Source organism: Phoxinus phoxinus, assembly GCF_949152265.1.
Source record: "Phoxinus phoxinus genome assembly, chromosome: 18".
Lineage (NCBI taxonomy): Eukaryota > Metazoa > Chordata > Actinopteri > Cypriniformes > Leuciscidae > Phoxinus > Phoxinus phoxinus.
Window position 1 is genome coordinate 7,574,539 of NC_136893.1, and position 6,860 is coordinate 7,581,398.

At 37.3% G+C, this 6,860-nt stretch overlaps 1 long non-coding RNA gene across 1 annotated transcript; it reads right to left on the reverse strand.

Annotated features, from left to right (window-relative positions):
- Window positions 1-3,095: 3,095 nt before the first annotated feature.
- Window positions 3,096-6,860, reverse strand: LOC306985440. Its single transcript, XR_013794802.1, has 2 exons — window positions 6,701-6,860; window positions 3,096-5,384 (listed from the first exon to the last, which is right to left on the reverse strand). It is a non-coding gene; the product is annotated as an uncharacterized lncRNA (long non-coding RNA).

The following is a 6,860-nucleotide window of genomic DNA, read 5'->3' on the forward strand; positions in this document are numbered from 1 at the left end:
ATAAAATTGTAGATCTGCACAAGGCTGGGATGAGCTACAGGACAATAGGCAAGCAGCTTGGTGAGAAGGCAACAACTGTTGGCGCAATTATTAGAAAATGGAAGAAGTTCAAGATGACGGTCAATCTCCCTCGGTCTGGGGCACCATGCAAGATCTCACCTCGTGGGGCATCAATGATCATGAGGAAGGTGAGGGAACAGCCCAGAACTACATGGCAGGACCTGGTCAATGACCTGAAGAGAGCTGGGACCACAGTCTTATATAGAAAACCATTAGTAGTGCACACGCAAGGTCCCCCTGCTCAAGCCAGCGCATGTCCAGGCCCATCTGAAGTTTGCCAATGACCATCTGGATGAACCAGAGGAGGAATGGGAGAAGGTCATGTGGTCTGATGAGACAAAAATAGAGCTTTTTGGTCTAAACTTCACTTGCAGTGTTTGGAGGAAGAAGGATGAGTACAACCCCAAGAACACCATCCCAACCGTGAAGCATGGAGGTGGAAACATCATTCTTTGGGGATGCTTTTCTGCAAAGGGGACAGGACGACAGGACGACTGCACCGTATTGAGGGGAGGATGGGTGGGGCCATGTATCGCGAGATCTTGGCCAACAACCTCCTTCCCTCAGTAAGAGCATTGAAGATGGGTCGTGGCTGGGTCTTCCAGCATGACAACAACCCGAAACACACAGCCAGGGCAACTAAGAGGCTCCGTAAGAAGCATCTCAAGGTCCTGGAGTGGCCTAGCCAGTCTCCTGACCTAAACCCAATAGAAAATCTTTGGAGGGAGCTGAAAGTCCATATTGCCCAGCGACAGCCCCGAAACCTGAAGGATCTGGAGAAGGTGTGTATGGAGGAGTGGGCCAAAATCCCTGCTGCAGTGTGTGCAAACCTGGTCAAGAACTACAGGAAACCTATGATCTCTGTAATTGCAAACACAGGTTTCTGTACCGAATATTAAGTTCTGCTTTTCTGATGTATCAAATACTTATGTCATGCAATAAAATGCAAACTAATTCTAAATCATATAATGTGTTTTTCTGGATTTTTGTTTTACATTCTGTCACTCACAGTCACACTAACTCTACAGACTTCTACATGCTTTGTAAGTGGGAAAACCTGGAAAATCAACAGTGTATCAAATACTACTTACCCACTGTATATATATATATATATATATACATAATGCATCTCAAGATCTGCTGTCTCTTCTGTAAACAAGTACTTTGTGGTCATAATTAGTGTAAAAACTAATCTTTTTTTTTTTTTTACCTTAGATTTGAAATCTGTATAATCAACTCTTGGGACAACAAAGGTGGCCAAAATTCAAGAAACGAACAAATGTGCTGTTTATACTTTGTGTTCACTTTCAACGTGCATACAGTCTGTGTGAAGTGCTAAGAAGCAGTTGACTTTCATTGTAAATGTTTCCATTTAATACGTGTGTTTAATCTGAATTCGTCTTGCTGTATTAGTCGGATCTATAATGCATAAATGTGTTCATGTGATGTGAATTTCCCTATGCTTTAAATGTGAAGAATATATTCTTTGTTAACTTAAGGAGTTTAAACATGCATAGTAGCTACTTTATGTCTTAACACATGCAGAGTACTTGTAAAGCCTCCCATGGATGGGCCTTTATTAAGGAGATTATGAAATTGAAAGTTATGAACACGTCTATGAAGTTTACTTTTCCCACTTTGGGTTCTGGCGTACATCGGGACTGCTGGAAATAGCAGCTACACTGCTTCTAAACAAGACAAAGAAGCTGACCTCATCTGAGAAAACACACACACACACACACACTGTTTCAACATAATTTTCGTGTGAGTTGTGAGAGAGCACGGTTCATTTATAAATCTCCTTTTATAAAAGCCCTCACCCATATCAAGGACGTAAGACAGTCTGGTCACACGCTGACTCATCCTGAGGACATTACCCCTATTCTCTGTTTCTGCGTACACAGCTATTTATTTACACGCACACAAAGAGCAATGGCAAAATAACAATTATCTGCTATGACCGGGAGGCAAACTTAAGCAGATTGCCTTTGTGAAAGTTGCAGATTATTAACTTAACACAACAAATATGCGAGTGCAAAGACGGTAGATTGTAGGTTTGTGTACTGTATTTATTTGCTGCTTGAATGTATGTTTTTGATTGGTCGTGTATAAGAGGAAGTAATTCCGACAGGTTGGTTCTGGTAAGGATTTGCAGAGCTTAATAGCTGAATTGGGTCAATGCATTTGCAACATAGGCACTAAAGACCACAGGTGATCGTCTGGAAGATCAGACACTCATAAACAACTCTTATTTAGCGTTTCTCTGTCTTACATAACCACAAACATAAACTGTTTAGTATGTTGTAATCAGATTTTGGTGGATGAAAATGTTTAGGCTACTTTTAAAGTTCAAGCCATTGCTATTTTAGGAGGTTTTGGTGCAGTGGTGCCCTCTACTGTATGACCTTAAAACCAAATCATTTTGGAATGTTGAAGTTTTTCAGTCATAATTTTTGCGCGTACAATGTTGTAAAGTATGAATATGTTTACTTAAAATGTGAAATAATTATTTAAATAATTCTTAAAAACTTATTTTTAAGTTTTCTTTATATTAAATCAACAGAAATCCATGGTATGTGTTCATTTAAATTGGGACAGAAGTGGCCAAAAGGAAAATTGTACATCTTCACCCTTTATTGAAATATTATTAAAAAAAAATTGTGAAAATATTGCATAGTTGCAGTCAATAGTTATATTATTGCAATGAAACATTGCAAATTGTGCAGACATATATATTTTTTTGCCAGGCTGTAATACAAAGAAATTATGAACACAGGCAAAAACAAGAGAGAACCAACAGAATATAAAAGTCAATGCATGCTTTTTCCTGCTTTTGTTTTTCTCTGCATTTTTTGCATAGTAAAATAAAACCTGTAGCTTTAGTAATCATTTTGTCATACCTTAACCAATTGTAATATTTTGTTCTTCCCTTATATTTAAAATATTGAAAAATATTAAACATTTCCCTCAAATTTTGATGGTTTAATCGAACTTGTAGGCTCGTTAAAAACAAATAAAAACATGCATGAGGTCTCTTTACGCGCTTGAATATTTTATTCTGTAAATAAATACACAATCAAGATATATTGCATATCTCTTTTCATTCAAAAAGAGCTTTGAAAATACAATCATTCCTGCCATCAAAGTGCAAAGAGCCTTAAAATGGTCACAAATTGTGACTCACAATGGCAACAGTCATTATAGTCAATAAAGTCAACAATAAAAAACCCAATGAACTACATGGCAGGACCTGCCACAACAATGTCCCCAATTGAAATGGTTGGTCATTTGCAGGCGACTTCTCTAAATAAAGGTCTTTGACCTTTTATTAGCAGCCAGCTGTAATTGGATAAGAAGGAGCAGATTAGACCGTTTTAAGAACATAAGCTCCTCTTCTTGAATGCCTGTCTGAGACGTCATGATATCAATACATGACTCAGCGCTCAAGTTCACACAATAACAATGACTTTTTGCTGTCGGTGAGACATCAAGTAGGCCTACATACGTCAATACCACATATTTTTTCATAAATGAACACTCTTTAAGAGATCGTATTGATCAGATTCCTAGTTAGGAGAGAGTTTCTGCTAGGTCAGTGTCCTTCATGGGCATTTGGGGGGGGGGGGGGGGGGGGGGGGGGGGGGGACACACCGAGGTTGGCAAACCAGAGTGCCAAGACCAAACGTGAAGAACAAAGCGGGTCACGAAAGCTGGAGGCCCATCAGAGAGACACTGTCCTACTCTCAACGCTAAAGAATTCATAAATACTACAGTACTTTGCAGTTTATAACACACTTACATTTTAAATACAAATACATGCATTCAATAAACGTATGTAAATTAGAACTCAAAAACACAAGTAGGCCTAGTCAATATGTAAGAATATATAAATAATCATATATAAATATAAATATTTTTGAAGTATTTTTCTTTTTTATATAAATAGAGTAAATCACATCCTGACAGCCAGAGAGAAATTAGTATTACATGCTAAATGTACTTTAAGGATCCTGTAAATATGACTCATGACCTGCTGAAATTGCAGCATTATGCCTCTCATAATTACTTCCAGAAATCAATAAAAACTGAAGTCATACTTTAGCATTAATGCTTGTGCTAGTCTTACAGCTGCGTGGCTTTTGGCTGGATTATGACTGGTCTTCTTTAGGGACTTTAGGTGCACATAAACATATTTGGGATAGCAAAAAAAACAACTCATGACACATTATGTCAAAAATGTATTCCAGGGCTGGATTGAAGTCCCAAATGGTGGATTGAAGGATATCCATGAGCTCCGCAAGACCATTGAATGTCCCATTTGTCCTTTTATGATTCAGAAGGGTGCTGTCATGTACCCTCAATGCATTTTTAACTAGATAGCGCCCTTATAATGCTATTTTAAAGGTTCCTAATGTAGTTTTGAAGGTCTCCAACAATAGGCTTATATGCATCCATGGTTTTTCCTCATAATATACATTGCAGCGGGTGACCACCTGGTTGCAGGACAGTAGATCTGATTTTGCAGGACAACACGGGACATGCGTGTGAGAGAGATACATTTCATACTATTATTATACTATGTAAATATTGATTTACATTAGTTGGAAAGCCTACTTGCCATCACGTTTGATGATAACATTTTAAATTGCAGTAAGCTATCAGTGATTAACCCAGGTTCGAGTGATACACTATAAAGCAAATTTACTCTACATAACCTATTCAGTCTGATAAATATAATAAGCAACAGGCTAGTAGGTACAAATCACATAAAATACATTTCCTTAGGTAGCGACTCGTTTCAGGCAATTGGTTATTTCTTTTGGGAGATAATAACTCCATTTACAGTGCACTTGGATCTTTGAAACTTTGCAGACCTTTCACATTCACTAACACACTGCATGAAAGATAATATCTGAAAAGTATAATAGGGGCACTTTAAATAGAATAAAAGCGTTTAGTTCACTCAGTTGATGTTGCTAAAGAACAAGTTTGGAAGGGCTTGGTTGAGGATCGGCCATCCTCGCAACCAAAGCAAGACCATGAGCTTCAGCATGATGTGGTGAAACTAATGATGATATTTGGATCGTTCGAAAGCAGAAAATGGATGCCGGTTTAATTAAGAACGCACCTTGAAACAAAACAGATGCGTTTTCTCTTTGCTTTCTGCTTGAGTTTCACCGCAGGAGATGTGCCGATGGCTTGTGATATAGAGCCAGCTGTCGAGAGCTGTATCCTGACATCCCAATACCCAGAAGGCCTAGCAGCATGGCAAAGCGGGGTACAATGGGGCCTTCCCTCTGCAGACCGGTCCGCGCCGCCTGAGTCTAAAAGCAAAAAGGTCAGAGGTCAGTGTTTATGGCCCTTCTAAGAGATAATCGATCAAGGATGTAGTTCTCAGAAGCTTGTTATATCATGCAAGTTTCAGAAGTATTACTGAACTAGATCAAGAGTAAGACTGATAAGAAGATTAAGCTTATCAACATAAACAAATATAATTAGGCCGTTTCCTTGAATACGATTTAAGGTGTTTTGTAAACAGTCAAGTATATTACAGCAGTGCTCTCAGTTTGAATCTTCCCTTAAAAACCACAGTGAAGAATCATTTATATCATGTAAAAACGTCATTAATGGAAACAAACGCCAGAGCTTCAAAGTTAATTGCTGCTGAATCTGTTTCCAAAAATAGCTAAAGAGAGTTTTAGAGATTTGCAGCATGCTTCTCGTGTCACTGGGCTCGGTATCCAATTAACCAGAACCAGACAGGCCGTGATTCTCATCCAGAAAGGCTTTTTTCGGAGAGGAAAATCTCACAGATAAACAACCGGTAGAATATTATCAGATTACTGTAAATATTCATGTTGTTTCAGTGTTATTTTTCTTTGATGAATTGATTTTAAATAGAAAATATTTAAATATTTGCTATATAAATAGATTTGCTATACATTTATTAAAATATATGTAGGCTATATTTAAAATATATGTATATATATATATTTTTTTGGTTGAATTTGGTCTGATCTTCAACTGCTTTACTGTAATGTGTTTTCGTGCCCTAATGTATCTGTTATATGCTCAGCCACTTTGATTATTTTATTAAGATTTTATTATTTAACAATGATGCTTAATTATATCAAACTATAATCATTCCAAGAATACAACATATAAATGCTGTTTGTTTGGGTATGAAGTATATATATATATACATATATATTAACATTTACAACATTTTGCAAGGAGGAGTACATCTGAAAATGTATGATATACAGTATGTTTAACATGGATCATGAACTATTACATTCTAAGACTCTGATTGGTATACACTGTAGAGGTTGCATGCTAGTTGGTCATGTATAATTTGTTGTATTGTATTTTATACAAAATAATTTTGCTAGGTTTTTTTAAACTAATGTTACTATGCTAAATAAAATTATTAAAAAGTAGTCCCTGTTTGGTATATATATATACTTGGCTTTGATTAGGTCAGAAGAAAATATCAAAAAGTTAAGTTTTGAAATTAACATTATTCTGTTTACATTTCATTTATCAAGTCATCTCCAGGACCTCAAACATAAAGAAAATAAGCCACTGTTTGGAGAAGGCTTTTAAAGTTTGTTTCAGACACTAGAAACAGGACACTTACCTGCAGGTATCGAATGTATCCAGGTGTCAGGAGAGGAATGCGGAAGAACATCTCAGCAGCAGGTCTTGGACTCTCTCTGGCCAGAGAACCAAAAAGTTCCTGTCGTCCACACACACACACACTCACACACACCAGACGGATCTGTCACCGCTCTTCAGAC